Source organism: Carcharhinus amblyrhynchos, chromosome 6, assembly GCF_965287045.1.
Source record: "Carcharhinus amblyrhynchos chromosome 6, sCarAmb.v2.hapA, whole genome shotgun sequence".
NCBI lineage: Eukaryota > Metazoa > Chordata > Chondrichthyes > Carcharhiniformes > Carcharhinidae > Carcharhinus > Carcharhinus amblyrhynchos.
Genome location: NC_137329.1, coordinates 41,202,447 through 41,220,944, shown reverse-complemented (window position 1 = coordinate 41,220,944; position 18,498 = coordinate 41,202,447). Strand labels below are relative to the sequence as shown.

Sequence of the window (18,498 nt, the reverse complement as noted above, 5' to 3'; positions counted from 1 at the left end):
GAAAAAAGAAAATGCATTCAGTATATGCAAATAAGCCAACCCCAAGTTATAGTTGCATAAAATCTATTTCATGGGGAAAAGCTTTCTATTTCCTGTCATAGTCACACCTCATTACAAGAACACATTTTTCAGACAGAAGACTTAGAGGCATTTTGAAAGCCAGACAGCATGTTGAAATAGTGAAATCTGTCACATCCTCCATTTAAGCCCACTTTCTATTTATGAATGATGAAGTTATTGTCTCCCGCTATTTTTCCAATGATCTATGCTGATATAATCAGTGTGTGATTTTTCTTCAATGTTAAAGCAGTTTGCATTCTGTTATACACGCCATTATCACAGTGAAGGAGTGGAGAGGGCGGTGATGTGGACTGTAAGGTGGTTAGCACTTCTGCTTCGCAGCGGTCCTGGGTCCTGGATTCAATTCCCAGCTCAGGTCACTGTGTGGAGTTTGCACATTCTCCTCGTGTCTGCGTGGGTTTCCTCCCACAGTCCAAAGATGTGGGGGTTAGGTTGACTGGCCATGTTAAATTGCCCCTTAGTGTCCAGGGATGTGTAGGTTAGAGGGATTAGTGGGCACAATATGTAGGGATATGGGGGTAGGGCCTGGGTGGGATTGTGTTCGGTGTGGATTCAATAGGCCGAAGGGCCTCTTTCTGCACTGTACGGTTCTATGATAAGTTCACAGTTTGATTGACAGCTCCAAGAATGAAGGAGCTTTGTTATAGATAGTGAAGTAATAGAACTTTGTTTTATTTCACCTCAGCATGGATTGTGAGGTCTATCCATGATGGGTCCGGGAAAGTGGACGTGGAGTGTATAAGGTGATAAGTGGGGGACAATAGGTTGCCGTGAGTTGGCACCAAAATGGTATAGGGCTATAAGGATCCATGAAGATGAGTGGGGGTCTTAAGTTGGCATGGATTGGCACTAAGTTGTCACAGAACCTATACAGAACTAGGAAGGTTCAAATGGAAGGTATGAGGGGACATTGGGGGCAAATGAAGAGAAGGCTTGAGTAGGTGTGGATGTTGCATAGAAAATGGGAGGTGGATGAAGAGTTGTGAAGGCACAGAAAGGGTTGCCAGAAACTGAGAAAGCTTTAAATAAAAAACCTGTTCCTTTTGACCTGATTTTCAGAAACAGTTGCTCATTCTCCTCCTCTGGAGAGGCGAGGCCACACATTGAACAAAACAAGTCCCAAAGAACTGAGGCGAGTCTTTTAGCCATGTGGCAGGCCCTGTGGCCACCTTCAAACTATTAGTAAGGTGGGAGGGCCCCACTCCAGCATTTACATTGTCTTGCCATCTCTACAACCTGCAGCCGCCCAGAATAATATCCACGCCTTTTGAGGCACTTTTACCTGAGGTGGGTCAGTGAGCCAGGAAATTTCCCAACTCCCATTTCCCGCCTGTAAACTGAAAATCTAGTACTATGTCACATTGAATTCCAATGAAGTGGTGTCAGATTGCATCTGTCCATGAGATTAGAACATCAATGAAACAGGATCCATTGGTGATCTTTTTGTGGCCTTAACTCCACAATTCCCCCCAAAGCCCTTGACTCCCTTACAAGTTAGGAATCTGTTGAAACCAGCCTCTGAATATTTTCAGCCTCCACTGCTCTGCGGCAAAGTGAGTTCCAAAGATTACTGTCTGTCTGAGAGAGGGAAATTGTCCTCATCTCCATCTGGTGGCCTGAATGACAATCAGGCCCATATCCCTCATATTCAGGAGTCTGCTTTTGCTACATGGTATCTAGATCAATAATAGCATTATACAAAAATGTGTAAATAAGATCTACTTGTTATATACACTGGAAATTGTGATCCTCACACATGCCCTCATATTCACTGCACCAATCTTCCAAAAGGTAGATGAAAAAACACTTTGATGGTACAAGTCCAAATACAAAACATTAATTTACTTTACAGTTCTGAGTGAATGTACAGAATAACAATTATTATTTAATATGCCTTTAATGTCTGAAACTCCTCTCTCCACTATATTTGCAGATCTATTAACCTACTTAATTTAATATATATGTAAATTGGTGTCTTATGGTATAATGTTAAGGCTTAAGTCATCTCACAGAGTATTAAATGTATAGGCATATCATAAATAGAAGACATCACAGACAGCTATTTTGCAGTTGACAGTAAGAATGAATAAAACTATCCTCCCGAGACTCATAAAATTGAATCTACTGTAAGTTAAGGCAGGTGTGCAAAATTTCCTTTTACCTGGCACTTTTACGTTTAGTTTATTTATTATTAGTCACAGTTAAGGCTTACATTAACACTGCAATGAAGTTACTGTGAAATTCCCCAAGTCGCCACAGTCCAGTGCCTGTTCAGATCAATGCAGCTAACCTGCAATGCACCCAACAATGTATTTATCTGTACTTACAGTGAAACGTATGTAGAAAATTGAGGCAGGAATAGGCCATTTGGCCCTTCAAGTCTGCTCTGTCATTCATTACCATCATGGCTATTCATCAAATTAAATACCCTCATCCTGCCTTCCCCCCATATCCCTGGATCTCTTTAACCCCAAGAGCTATATCTAATTCCTTCTTGAACTCACACATTTTGGCCTCAACTACTTTTTGTTGTAGCAAATTCCACACATTCACCATTCTTTGGGTGAAGAAATTTCACCACACCTCAGTCCTAAAAGATTTACTCCTTATCCTCAAACTATGACCCCTAGCTCTGGACACTCCCACCATTGAGAACATTCTTTCTGAATCCATCCTGTCCAATCTTGTTAGAATTTTATAAATTTCCATGAGATCCACTCTCACTCTTTGGAACTCCAATAAATATAATCCTAGCTGACTTAGAGTGGGATTTTCCGGCCTCGCTCATCCTCAAACTGTAAACCGCTCCCCCCAGGGCAATGGATCTTCCCATGATCTGCTCCTCAAGTGCCCCGACTCCCATGACGGGCAGGTGGTAAAATCTTGGCCCTAGTCTGTCCTCATATGACAGTTCTACCAACCAGGAACCAGCCTGTAAATCTTCGCTGCACTCTCTTTATAGCAAGAACTTTATTCCTCAGATAAAGACACCAAATCTGCATACAACAGACCAGGTGTGGCCTTTCTTACATCCTATACAATTACAGTAAATCTATGTCAATAGATCTACTTAAAAAAGCAGCATTCAGAATTGTGTATATGTCAGTTCTGCACTGAACTTTCCTATCTTGTCTGAAATTCCTACAGGCTTTCCTGCTTCCCTTCAATTCCCTATTGGCTATACATAGTGGGAAGCAATGCCTGCAACTTCCAAATAGCTGGTAAGCAGGTAAAGATATCCACCAGTAGCACTGAAAATCACACCCAGCCCATACCAAAACAGCCAAGTGTTTTTCAAGGACCTCAGGAGCATAAAACTTCACTATTTTTTTCCTTCTTCATACAAGGCCCTAACTACTAGTTCCTTGTTTCTCTCAGCTTCTATTCTTTTCAATCCAACCTTAATTGTGTTACAGTGTGCGCTGCGATCTCACAATGATAAATGCATGGATTACTTCCTATTAGACAAAGTGGCAGCAGCTCTGAATAATAAGGCTCTAATCATTAATAATGCTTCACTATCCAGGCACCTTGATGAAATTGTAGTTTCCAAATTACTACCTTTTTCCTGCCAGCAGATGGTGATCCCTACTCAGTTTCACACTTTGAGATGTTAAATGGCCTTTGTTTTGGTTTTCCAATGATTGAAGAAATTGAAGGGTGAAGGACAGGGGTGTGAAGATCAGTAAAACAAAGATCCAATATACAGATGATCAGTTTGAGGCTAGAGAAGTGGATCAGACTGAAGATGTAAAGGATGAAAGAGAACAGGTCAGGTACCTGGGGTGGAAGAAGATGGAAATTAGGCAACAGATTCACCCTAACTGGAGTAACTGGAAGTGCAGTGGAGTGTTATGTAATAGAAAAATATCACTAAAGCTGAAAGGAAGAATCTACAAGATAGCTGTGAGGTTATTCTTGTTATATAGTGCAGAAAATTGGATAACATCAAAAAGAAAAGAACAAAGACTGGATACGACAAAAGTTTAGATGCTGAGCCCAAAGTGATGAGAAAGGTAAGTTCAGGAATGAGTACACTAGGAAGTCAGTGAAGATTGTGGGAGCAACAAAGTAAGTAGCCAAGGAGACATTAAAATGGTAGGGTCATCTGTAATGGAGAGAGAGTGGGTATATAATGGGCATGTAACTGTCAGGATGAAGAAGAAAAGGAAGGCCTGAGAACAGATGGAAATCATGGTGACAAGTGACTTAAAAACAATGGGATTGGAAGAGGAATGTGTGACTGGCAGGAGATGATGGTGAAGAGTGATCATGTGTGAAGGACAACAATGGATCTTGAGGGATTAGTCACAACACAAAAGCAATGTTGGGAACAATGAAGGATTGGACTTAGAGAATGAAATGGAAATATTTCTCCAAAGATATTGGCTGGAACTTTCTGGCCATTCATGCCCCACTGGTGCTGCCAGCGAGGATGGAGAATTTGGTGCTCAGCCAAACCTCCATTCACTCTATTCTGGGATCAGAGAATCCCCACAGGCGTGAATGGCCGGAAAATTCCAATGAATGGTTAGTTAACTCTTACCCTATTAGGTGAGTATCAATTTGTAGACCTGCACCCACAGCATTAACTGGGTATGCAAGATAATCATGTCATGGCTTCAAGTTCTGATGTCTTCTTCCTAAACAATTTGTTCAGTAGCATTATCTTTATTTGCAAATAAAACGTGATGAAAGATGTGTGAAGCAAAACTTCAAAAATGAATTGCCCATCCTTCATGAGCCGAAGTTGGTTAAATAGCACTCTAGAAAATACAATGAGAAGATGAGGGACCAAATTCTCCAAACTCACCTGCAGCTGGGATCCTCCAGTCTCGCTGCTGTGAATGGAGATTTGAGTGAGTGCCAAATTCTCCATTCTCACTAGCAGCGGTGGTGGGGTGTGAACAAAATCAAAGAACTACAGAGTACCATAGAAGAGGCTTTTTGGTCCATCAAATCTACATCAATGCATGAAATGCTCTGACCTGCCCACTTAATCCCATTTGCCAGCACTTACAGAATCACAGATAGAAATCCAACTGTGCAGACGGAGGCCAGTCAGCCCATTGAGTCAACACCGACAACAATCCCACCAAGGCCTTATCCCCATTACCCCACATATTTACCCTGCTAATCCCTCCAATCTACACATCCCAGGACATTAAGGGGCAATTTAGCATAGCCAATCAACCTAATCTGCGTATCTTTGGAATGTGGGAGGAAAGCGGAGCACCCAGAGAAAACCCACGCAGACACGGGGAGAATGTGCAAATTCCACACAGACAGTGACCCAAGCCAGGAATCAAATCCAAGTTCCTGGAGCTGTGAGACAGCAGTGCTAACCACTGTGCCACTGTGCCGTGCTTACGCCAGAGAGTTCTGGCCAAGAACACTAAGAAGATCAAAGCTTAGTGAAGTAACAAGAAGAATTGGAACCTTGTGAACTTGATGTTCGGGACTGCAAAGAACTGACAGGTTAAGGAATGCAGGGCTGAAAATTTTACTTAATAAAGAATTATCAAGTCATCCCCACGGCACTTTCATCTTGAAAACTCTCTGAAACTCTGGCCTAGATTTCCACAGAGTCTTGGAGATTCCACGATTTATCCAAAACAGTGCTGGGAATTCCAATCCTGAAGACCCACTCCCATTTCTTACAGATACCATTTTTGCCAGCAGCAGAAAGGAGGCTGGTTGTGACACACATATGGGGGAAACATGAGCTCAGCAGTGTTATTTGAATGCAATGCTTATTTCAAACAGACCCCACTTTTGCTAGAGAAAGGGCCTTATCCTGCACAATGTGAGCTGTGAATTTTTAGAGTATATGTAAAAGCTCTGGAAGGATGAATAGTTCTGTGAAGCTGCCCAGCTGTTAAGTTATTTAATTAGCCACCCCTTAAAAAGTTGAAAAAAAACCCAGCCTGGATGTGTGTGACAGCTGAACGATAAGTGTTGGTCAAATCACAAGGCGAACTCCCCTGCCTCTTCTTCCGTTAATTCCATGTGATATTTTATGCCCATCTTAGAACCTTTAGCATTTCAACTGAAAGACACTCAGACAATTGGCACTCACTTGGGCACAGATGTGTCAGGATAAGTTTATGGCTGGTATTTTCCAGCCCTTCATACCAGCGGAATCTTCCAGCTCCATCAATGTGATCAGAGATTTCAATAGCATGCCAGCCCCACCATGGAAAAGCCCATGGCGTGGGGGAGGGGGGGGCGGGGGGGGGTGGGGGCTGGAAAATTCCAACTGATGTGTTTAAGCCTCTTGTACCCACCACTTTCTGACCCTGAGCTGAGAGTGTTTTCAGTGAACCAAGATTGACACCTCGAGTACTGCTGATTGTAAGAAAGGTGGATGGATGAAGCTAAGTTGAAACAAAGGTTTGGTTTGTTACAGCAAATGTCCTTGACCAGTTCTTGAAAATTCTTGTTTTCTCGAAATTTCTTGTTTTGAATTCACTGTGAAGGAGTTAGAGAAGTACCACAGATCACAGAAATGCTAATTAAGTTGTCAAGAGCTCTGGGGCATAAAATACCACTAGAATGAGATCCAAATCTCCTTCAGGGCACTTGTGACATGATCCATCTTCATGACAACTGTTACTATGACACTGGGGGCTTGGTTGTATGGGTTAGGACCCCAGAGCTGCTGAGCTTTCATGGTAACTATTTTGATCAATTATAAGCCCTTAGGAAAATTCACTATGATATTGAAGAGTCTGACAAGATTATCAGTCACACTACCAGTTAATAGCAAACATCTGTCCCATTGTTTTAAAAAGGGTGCTTGACATGGAGGTGCTTAAAGTATCCTTTAGCTAAGATTTTGTTAGTATTGTCTGATTTTGTGTTAATTTTCTTAAGTGATAGCACTTTTGTTTATAATTCAGTCCATTGATTCAAGGCCCAATTCCTGTACTTGAGCACAAGATCTAAGTTTGCATTATAGTTCAGTGTGAAGGGTGGTGTTTCATAGAATCCCTAATGTACAAAAGGAGGCCTGTAATAACTCTCTGGCAGAGCATCTCAGCCAGGCCCATCCCTTGCCCTACTCCATAACCCCACACTTTTAATCCTCTTAACCTGCACATCTTGGGACACTGAGTGGCAATTTAACATGGCCATTCCACCTAATTGGCTCATCTTTGGAGGAAACCGGTTCACCCAGAGGAAACCAGTGCAGACACAGGTAAAACATGCAAACTCCACACAGATAGTCACCCACGGCTGAAATCAAATGCGGGTCCCTGGTGCTCTGAGGCAGCAGGGCTAACCACTGTGCCACCATGCTGCCCTTCAAGGGTATTGTCCTTAGGTTCAAATGCAGATGGAGGGTGAAATTAAAATGTAGGGTGCAACTATGACACAGGTGTTGCTTGTGATTGCACATCTCAAGTTACCTCAGAAAAAAGTTACATTTAATTTTTTGATTTATCAACGTCATTGCTTTGTATATGCTGTGAATAAATTGGCCACAGTGTTTCCCACAATATAACAGTAACTACACAACAAAAGACTGTAAAGTACCTTGGGTTGTCCTGAAGTCATGGAAGGCGCCATATAAAAGCAAGTTTTGCTTTCCTTATGTCTATTTTTATATTTGTTCTCAGGGCATGAACAACAGTGACATGGCTGCATTTAATCCTCATTCCTCAGCACCCTGAGAAATTGGTGGTAGCCTATTCCTTGAACTGTTCAGGTAAAGTCATGGTGAAAATGACATTAGTGTTATTTCTGCTGTTACAATTTTTGAGCAGGATGTTATCACGGTTGGCTTGAAAAGACAATTCCTGGCATTGTTTGTGAACTCTCCAATTGTGACTTATTTCATAACTTCTCTGAAAATCTAATCAGCATATCATAGAATCACTACAGAGCAGAAGGAAGCCATTCAGCCCATTGAGTCTGCACTGACTACAATCCGCCCAGACCCTATTCCCCTAACCCCAAGTAGTTAAGCTACTAGTCCCCCTGACACTAAGGGACAATTTACCATGATGAATCAACCCAACCCACTCATCTTTGGACTGTGGGAGGAAACTGGAACACCCAGAGGACATAGAAACTCCATACAGACAGTGACCCAAGCCTGGAATTGAACCCGGGTCCCTGGCGCTATGAGCAGAAGTACTGACCACTGTGCCACCATGCCGTCCTTAATATGCCTGCAAGAAGACATTGATGCAAACAATCTGGGCCTGAGGAAAGCACGGAACTTCTATAATTTAACTTAATAAATAAAATTATCAGATGTCATAAATGCATTCATATGTAGAAAATACAATGTGGCTTTCAGTGAATTTATAAGCATCACTGAAAAGAAACAATATAAAATACCAGAAATATAAATGTTAGAATTTTGTTAGATCCTGCTGCATCTAAAATATTGCAGATAAAATTACGCCCAAAGGCAAAAAGCTTCTTTAAAAGAAAAACAAAATACTATAGATGCTGGAAAACTGAAATAAAAACAGAAAATGCTGGAAGTGCTCAGCAGGTCAGACAGCATGCTTGGAGAGAGAAACAAAGTTTTCAGGTTGATGCCCTTGCATCAGAATTAGGGAAATTTTGAGAACGTTTCTTTATTAGTGTCACAAGTAGGATTACATTAACAATGCAATAAAGTTACTGTGAAAATCCCCTAGTTGCCACACTCCAACACCTGTTTGGTTATATTGTGGGGAATTTAGCACCTAACCAGCATGTCTTTAGAACCATGGGAGGAAACCGGAGCTCCAGAGGAAACCATACAGACACGGGGAGAACCTGCAAACTCCTTACAGACAGTGACCCAAGCTGGAAATTGAACCCAGGTCCCTGGCACTGTGAGGCAGCAGTGTTAACCAGAAATAATAGGATTTGAGAAAGGGAAGGCTTCTGTTGGCCTTGTGTAGCCATCTTATTCTATCTCTACCTTTGCATAGCCACATTGCGCTCAGCATAGATTGCACGGGGTCTAAGAATCATGGGGGACGGAGGGGCAGGGCGGGGGTTACAGAGTGAGTCCAAGCACGTTTAGCACCAACGCAAACCTCTGTTGGGATTCTCCCAGCAAGGATGGGAACCAGATTAGCATATTTAAATTACATTTCAAAATGAGTAGTTGATTCCCAGCTGGATTCTCCCTGCCATCAGGATTCTCTGACTCTTGTGTGCAGTCCAAACGCAGATGGAATCACTACTGCTCTCCAAAAACGGAGACTAGGCGTAATGGCCATGCTGGGGTGCTCAAAGGCCATTGAAGTCCCCCAGCTGGTCAGGGACATGATGGGGAATGCCCATCAGGAAGTGTCAACCTGGCAGTGCCACCAGGCATCTTTGCAGTGCCAACCTTCAGCGTCAACTTGCACTCTGGCAATGCCAGAGTGGCAGTGCCAGGGTACCAGGGCAGTGCCAAGGGGGTGAGGCCTGAGGGAGGTAATGAAAGGGCAGAACATGAAGCAAGACTGTAAATGGGGTGCAGCATGAAGGGGGGGGCCTGTGAACAGAGTGGAGCAAGAAGGGGGCATGAAGGGGGACCCATTGGGAGGCACTCAATGCCCTGATGCATGCCATCTATGTTGGGAGGGGTTGGGGAAACATGCCTTCAATGAGTGAGAGGGAGGAGTTCTTCAATCTTGCTTTGAAATCAGGTTTGTCGTCATGTTTAGGCCCCACCTCCTCCCAACAAAGAAGACAAAGTGCGGGAAGATCGCAATGTGGTTTGCGGCTGAAATGACAGTTACTCTTTATAGTGAGGATCAGGATATTAAATTCAATGATCAGCTATGATCAAAAGGAATAGTGGAGCAGGCTTGTAGGGCTGAATGGCCTACTCCTACTTCTAGTTTCTATGTTAAATCAGCTTCAGGTGGGAAAGGCTTTGATTAACTAGAATTAACAAGCTAAAGTGGTGGGACTGCAGGGATATGACCTGTGTGTTTCAGCCTGGTTGCCATGGTTTCAGTAAGCTGCAAATTATTTTGCCTCTTGCATTCCACAAATACTTCACATATTTCTTTGACTGATTAACTGATTATTTGTGTGCTCTGTTTCCAAGGCTGTGAGTCATTGCTGAATTACTCCTCCTGTTCTCTGTCACAGTTTTATTAAAGGGCCGGTGGCATGAACGTGGATTAAGTGAGCATTTACCTCGTACATTGTAAATTGAGTTCAGTTCAACAAAGTTGACTAGGAAATCTAGCTGCTACATTTATTTGATAAACCCACTGTCAAGTGTGAGTCTGAACCTTAGTAACTTGGAAGAATACAGGTCCAAGTCACCTTCTGTATTTGACTGCAGATCGTAACACTTTAATCTCGGCATCTACAAGACAATGAGAAGAAATAGAAACATAGGAGGCGTTCTTACCGGCTCGTCACGCCAGTTGATCAGGGTGGTGATTCAGTAAGGTCGCAGGAGAGGGTTCATGCCTGGTTTCTCGCCTCTCACGACATCCCTGGCTCTGTCCTGCCAGTGTAATCAATCTCGTGCCCAGGAAGGATGTGAGGCCGATTTACACATTTATAAGTTTATTTAAACATGAATAGTGATGCAATTGTCCAGGCTCACTTAACGACATCGCCGGTGGAGGTCCTCCACCAGTGGGGACTAGATGTGATGGCCTTGCCAGTGCGACTAGAGGCCTTTGATTCCCCCTCGGGTTTTCGAGGGAAGGGATGGGCAGTGCACCTTGGGCGCTGCCAGCCTAACACTACCAGCCTGGGGCCCTGGCAGTGCCAGCCTGGAGCCCTGGCAGTGCCAGCCTGGGGCCCTGGCAGTGCCAATCAAGCACCCTGGCATCACAACCTCTCACTCCATCACTCTCAAACGGGTAGGAGAGAAGAAAACTGGGTTTTTGAGATATGATACATACTTGCTAAATCAGTCAACATATTGACTGGGGATGGCATGGTGGCAGGGGGTAGCACAGTGGTACAGTGGTTAGCACTGCTGCCTCACAGCAAGTTTGATTATAGCCTTGGGTAACTGTCTGTATGGAGTCTGCATGTTCTCCCTGTGACTGTGTGGGTTTCCTTTGGGTGCTCCGGTTTCCTCCACAATCTAACTATGCACAGGTTAGGTGGATTAGCCATACTAAATAGCCCCTTACTCTCCAAAGATGTGTTGTTTAGATGGATTAGCCATGATAACTGTGTGGGGTTACAAGGTTACGACAAGGGAGAGGACCTTCAGAGAGTTGGCACAGACTCGATAGGCTAAACGGCTTCTTCATCATTCTGGGGATTCTATAATTCTATGACATGTTTTGACTGGACTGTTCAGAACAATCTGCTCATTCATTTCTATATAATGACTAATTTTTTTAAACCATGCCAGATCCACGCAAAGGGTTGCATTACGTCAAACCCTGCTCATATTCTGTTCAGCATACGTCATCTAGACAAAATAGTTAAAAGGGTCTTGTTCCATTTTTTAAAAAATGTCTTCAGTATTTCTTCTGTTTTCCAGCCCAAAATACCATGAAATGAATAATGTCAACGTTATCAGCAGATTAGCTACCCAATACTGGATTGACAAAAATAGTATATGGCCCTCTGCTGCCTCCACCTGGTTGAAAAGGGTATTAATATGAGGACAGGCTTTTTAAAATATAATTTATCATTTTGAAAGATCATAATTTTGGGTAAATCCAATAACCAATTCACAGAATCATTAACTCTCTACAGTACAAAAGGAGCCCATTCAGCCAATCAAGCCTGCACCGACAACAATCCCACCCAGGCCTTATTCCTGTAACACCATCTACTTACCCTCTAATCCTGCTGACACCGAGGGGCAATTTAGCATGACCAATCAACCTCACCCGCTCATTTTTGGACTGTGGGAGGAAACTGGAGCACCCGGGGGAAACCCACACAGACATGTGGAGGACATGCAAACTCCTCACAGATAGTGATCCAAGGCCAGAATTGAACCCGGGGTTCCTGATGCTGTGAAGCAGCAGTGCTAACCACTGTGCCACTGTGCCAATTAAACTACATCAAATAAACTGAGGGCGAAATTTAAGGGGCAGCTCCTTAAGGGTTACTGCCTGAAACAAATGTTTGTAAGATCCAAAGCACTTTACAATTGGTGATCATGACTGACACACTTCATGAATATTTAGAGAGGAAAGCACTTTTGCATTTAACTAGAGTGCTGTCAGGTGAACATAATAAAATCAGGGACAGAAAAAGATCTTTGGGAGTACCTTGTCCCTTCTATTATGCCCTCCTGCATCTATTTTGAACTTGTTGAGCGTCTTGACCAGGATGTTTGGCAAGATCAAAAGAGAAATTGCTGGAAAATCTCAGCAGGTCTGGCAGCATCTGTAAGGAGAGAAAAGGCGGCACACAAAAGCACAGTGGTTAGCACTGCTGCTTCACAGCTCCAGGGACTTGGGTTCGATTCCCGTCTTGGGTCACTGTCTGTGTGGAGTTTGTACATTCTCCTTGTGTCTGCATGGGTTTCCTCCCACAGTCCAAAGATGTGCAGGTTAGGTTGTTTAGCCATGCTAAAATTGCCCCTTGGTGTTCTGAGATGTGTAGGTTAGAAGGATTAGCAGGTAAATATGTAGGGATATGGGGGTAGGGAATGGGTGAGTTTGTAGTTGGTGCAGACTGATGGGCCAAATGGCCTCTTTCTGCACTGTAAGAGTTTCTATTCTATTCTAAAAGATCTAAGGGTTTGAGTCCAGATGACTCTTAGTCAAAGCTAAAAGGTATAGAAAGTGGGACATATTTATACTGTAGGGTGAGGGAATGAAAGATGAGTCATAGCCACAAAAAGAAGGCAGGGGGAAGAAGAGCAGGGAGGGGTGGGAAAATAGAAAGACAATAAGGAAATAAAGGGTAGAGAACAGTTAAAAATAAATAAAATGGAAACAAAGGGGTCAAGGTGGAGTAGAGTTAATCATCTGAAACTGTTAAATTTGATGTTGAGACTGGAAGGCTTAGCTAGAAGATGTGATATTGTTCTCCCAGTTTGCGTTGAGCTTCACTGGAACATTGCAGCAGGTGAAGGACAGACATGTGGGCATGGGAGCAGGATTTTGTGTTAAAATGGCAAGCAACCAGAAGGTCAGGGTCCTGCGCACAAACTAAAGGTGCTCAGCAAAGCGATCACCCAGTCTACATTTAACACACAATCCTGCTCCCATGCCCACATATTGAAACGTCAGCTCTTTACTCGCCTTGCAGATGCTGCCAGACCTGCTGAGATTTTCCAGCATTTTCTCTTTTGGTTTCAGATCCACAGTAATTTGCTTTAATCTTATTTTTGGCGAGATGATTGGTTAGGCAAAATGCTAATTCATTACGTACTCAGTATGCCTGGCAGGAGATGCCTGTAGTGGATATAGATGGCGCCGGAAGTGCTCATGGCTGGCAATCACATACATAGATGAAGGGGAAGGTTGTGAAGTAGGGTTGGGAAACTATCCAATACATAGGCTGCTGAAAGGTAACCAGGAAACTCAGCAGAAAGCTTTCAGACTGTGTAAGCAGGCAATCTCGGAAACAGCTTTGGTGGATGAGCAGGCAGGCAATTATTTTCAGTGCACAGGTGAAGCGGTGTTAGCGGCAGGTCAGAAAGAAATCAGGGCAGGCAGAACAGAAAGTACTTGAGTGCTAATGTGTAACTGATCAAAGGAACAAGTTGTGCTGGTGAACAGGTAGATCAGAGACAAGTGTATTCTGGTTGGCTTCTCTAACTGATGCATTCATGGGGCAGGGGGGACTTGGAAAAACTAAGGGTGAGCCAGTGTGAAAGTGGATTCAGAAAGAGTTGCACAGACCGAACGGGAACAGCTTGAGCTGAACAGGCAAGTGAGCAAACAAACTCTGAGTCTCTGGCCAGTTATTTCAACTCGGAGATCTCTAATTGGCTGCCATAACTTCAATACAAGATCCACACAAATTCCAGAAAACATGGTGCAAATATTGTTATAACCGGGGGACTGAGATGGAAACTCAACTCCATGTTAAACGGTTGAACCAAACCTGGTGACTTCTTTTGAAGTGCTGTGTTTGATGGGAAGGAGTTGAGTAGAGAAGGGTGGACAAGGAAATGCTTGGAGGTAAACTGGGAGCCATTTGTGGTGAGTTAAAAGAAACTCAGGCTGGAAAAGTGTGTGGGCACTTAGGGGTTAAGTCATAAAAATAAATACATTAACATCTCTCATCATTGCTTACATTTTCACCTAGGCCTCTTGGATCACTCTTACCTTCATCCTTTGCTATTTCAACACCATTCATGAAGCATAGATATTGGGTGGAATTTTACAAGAAACATCCTAAAGCTGGAATTTTGCTGGCATGCCTGCCCAAAATAAAAGTGGCCAAGGCTCACAGAATGGCATTTCCCATTGGCATCAGTGGGACCTCATGAGCCTCGGGCGAGCAGAGCTGTAAAATTCTGGTATAAGTGGCCAGCTAGCATGAAAATGGGAGAGTGGCAGATCCATTTTTTGGACAAGTTTTTACTCCCAATCATATACACATAGTGCTTGAAATGAAGGGCTAGATTATTTCTAGCGACTAGGGGCAGGAGGTGGGGCTTAAATCTCCAGCCAGCCTGATCAGGCAGCAGAGGGAGCTATTGCACATATGCAGATTTCTGTTGTTGCACATGCACAATTTCAGCAGCAGAGGCCTGACAGAGAGAGAGCTGTCAGGCCTCTGCTTCTGCCACCAGCCTCAACACAGCCACCCCTCCCCGCATTGTGAGTGCCTGCAGCCAATCACGAGCCCCGAAATGCCTAAAAACATAGTCCCCATTGCCCCTACCACTGCCCAGACCAACGGCACCCCCGCCTCACCAATCTCCGGCAGAGTGCACAGCAGGCCTCCCATCTCCACCCCAGTCTCTGCCAGAGTAGTAGTGGGCCCCCTTCCTTCCTCCTTCCAGAGTGACAATGGGACCCCTCTCCCCACCCTGCAACGATTACATCGGCCGAGTGTGCAACAGGCCCCCCTCCCTCCCCAGTCAGGCCACCCTGGCTTAGCCCTGCCCCCATACGCCCCATCCCTCTGGGATCCTCCCCTTCTAGGTCCCACCCCTTTCAGGCCCCGCCCCTGGTAGACAGCAGGGATTTTCCTCACGGGAAAGAACCATTCCAGACGAGGTTGCAAAAACTAGTAAACCCCAACGATTGAGCGCTGGGCTCACTAAAGACTTGTAAATAAACATTTCAATAAATTTAAATATTCAGCATCTCACTGAAAATGGGCGGGAGGCTGACCACACTGGAAATCTGGTGCCGGTGAGATTCCGACAGCCGAGAAATCGGGCACGATCCTAATTTCTCGGCTCTCGCGCTATTTTAACACCTCACTCCGTGGCGGATCAAGCCAGTAAAATCACAGCCTTCCCTCCTTCCTTCCCCTGTCTCATATTTTACACTTTCCTGCAATTCATTTCTTCTGCTATTGTTCTGGCTGTGATGTATTTTATCTAATTCATTTTGTTTGCTACAATTTTACTTTCTCTCTTAGTTCAGTACTTTGCTTTCAGTTTCAAGATCTCAGTGATTCATAAATTAGAAAGAGGAGTGTTCCCAGCGCTGAGATGCTTTCACTTGACAACTCTTTTCATGGGTAGACACAGTATCCAACCAGTTTCTTAACCAGTCTTAGGATTGACCCTGAATCTTCAAATTCCAAATCTAGTTAATAGCCTTCTGTGTGAAACACTATTAGAAGTGTTTTCCAAGTGGAGGAACACTGCATCATCCATGCTGATTGCTGTTAACTAGGTTACTGCAATATAACTAATCCTCAGTGTTAGTCCTGATAATCAATGTCATTGGGTGGCATTTGGGTCTCATTATTTGGCAGAGTGGCGCAGGAGGAAGGAAAAATGGGGTGGATGCCATTGGCCTCAAGAGCAACTTCCTCTGCCGTATTGTGAGCCTCTTGGTGAAAAGAAAGCGTAGATACCACAGCATCGCACTAGTGGGGTAGGGTCTGATCGAAAGTGTCCTGCAGCAACCTAAGTTTCAGTATGCCCCAATATAAAAAAAGAGCACCCCACCCCTGACACCTCCAAAGAACTCTCCCATGGCACCATGGAGTTTCCACATGGACTTGAAACCACCCCCAAACAACCCCACCCACTCACAACACCCCCCCCCCCCGACATGGAAACTGCTCCTCCCCCAGCCAGAGAACTTCCCTCTTTCCCCTCCCCCTACTCCCCCCTCCACCCCCCACCATGGACACAGAACACCACCCCCCCCCCCCAACCCCACGCAATCCCGTCCTTCATGCAAAGTCACCTCCCCCCACCACAGAGGTCCCATCTCATGGAACAGTTCCAGGGGCAGTGCCCAGGTATGACCCTACCTCCCATGGGGGCTGTACTCACTCGTGCACCACTGGTGGGTTCTGCTCACCAGGTGCACATTGTGAGGGGTCTGTCAAGATTGACTTCAGCATACCAATGTGAATGGACAATTTAATGTGAGAGCATTATCAGGCGTAAAGGCTTGGTAATGACAATTAAATGTTTCCAAATAGGGAAACCAACATTGAATGTCAGGATACCCATTACGCAATTGTCAGGAGGTGGGCACAATCAATCAGCGATATCCCGCCAGCATAAAAACCGTTTTGGGACTCCGGCTGGATCTTCTGCCTCTGCCGCTGTTCCCACTCCCTGAAAACAGGAGTGGAAAATCCCCTCCATTGTCTTACATGGAAAAAGAAATATGGCTCATAAGCTCATTCTTGCTCATCTCAATAGTGTAGCTGTCAACTATGGAGCCCCATAGGTATTTTCAATAGTGTCACAACATTAACGCTGTTCAGTTAAATCCCAAAATATTTGTAAGCTAAATTCTCTTGGATTGTTTTTAGAATGCTGCCTCAAGGTAGTCCCAGAATCCCTACTGCGCAGAAGAAGGCCATTTGGCCTATCAAGTCTACACTGACTCATACTCAGGCTTACCCCGCAGCCCCATGTATTTAACCTGCTTGTCCCCATAACCTACATTTCTTTGGACACTCAGGGGCAATTTAGCATGGCCAATCCACCTAACATACACATCTTTGGACTGTGAGAGGAAACTGGAGTACATAAGAACATAAGAACATAAGAAATAGGAGCAGGAGTAGGCCATCTAGCCCTTCGAGCCTGCCCCGCCATTCAATAAGATCATGGCTGATCTGTCATGGCTCAGTTCCACATTCCCGCCCTCTCCCCATAACCCTTAACCCCTCTCTTATCAAAAACCCATCAACCCGCGTCTTAAAAATATTTAGCGAGGCAGCCTCCACCACTTCAACGGGCAGAGAATTCCAGAGATTCACCACCCTTTGAGTGAAGAAGTTCCTCCTCAACTCCGTTCTAAACCGCCCCCCCTTTATCTTGAGGCTGTGCCCCCTAGTCCTACTGTCTTTTTTGAGCGGGAAGAGTCTCTCCACCTCTATCCTATCCATCCCATTCATCATCTTATACGTCTCAATGAGATCTCCCCTCATTCTTCTAAACTCTAACGAGTACAAGCCTAGTTTATTCAGCCTCTCCTCATAGCTCAACCCCCTCAACTCCGGTATCAGCCTAGTAAACCTCCTCTGCACTCCCTCCAAGGCTAAAATATCTTTGCGCAGGTGCGGCACCCAAAACTGCACACAGTACTCCAGCTGCGGCCTCACCAATGCCCTATACAGCTGCAGCAAGACCTCCCTACTTTTATATTCAATCCCCCTCGCTATGAAGGCCAGCATCCCATTAGCCTTCCTGACCACCTGCTGCACCTGCAAGCTGGGTTTTTGCGACTCATGCACAAGGACCCCGAGGTCCCTCTGTACCGTCGCCTGCTGCAGTTTTTCAAACTTCACACAGGCAGTCATCCCAGGCCGGAATTGAACATGGGTTTCTGATGCTGTAAGGCAGCAGTGCTAACCACTGTGTCACCATACCATCCATTCAGAAATGGTGGTTTGCAGAATATAAGGTTCTTGATTGATCTTGATCAATTGGGCCATTGGGCTGATAAGTAGCAGATGGAGTTTAATTTAGATAGATGTGAAGTGATGTATTTTGGTAGATTGAACCAGGGCAGGGCTTACTCAGTTAATGATAGGGCACTGGGGAGAGTTATAGAACAAAGAGATCTACGGGTATAGGTTCATAGTTCCTTGAAAATGGAGTCATAGGTGGACAGAGTGGTGAAGAAGACATTCAGCATGTTTGGTTTCATTGGTCAGAACATTGAATACAGGAGTTGGGTGTTGTACAAGACATTGGTACAGCCACACTTGGAATACTGTGTACAGTTCTGGTCACCCTATTATAGAAAGGATATTATTAAACTAGAAAGAGTGCAGAAAAGATTTACTAAGATGCTACCGGGACTTGATGGTTTGAGTTATAAGGAGAGGCAGTATAGATTGGGACTTTTTTCCTCTGGAGTGTGGGAG

The 18,498-nt window shown here is 44.5% G+C and overlaps 1 protein-coding gene across 1 annotated transcript in view; it reads right to left on the bottom strand.

The window, feature by feature from the left end:
- syt8 (synaptotagmin VIII) overlaps positions 1-18,498 on the bottom strand; it is a 79,126-nt gene that overhangs the window by 31,861 nt on the left and 28,767 nt on the right. The gene's annotated exons all lie outside the window — the stretch shown is intronic.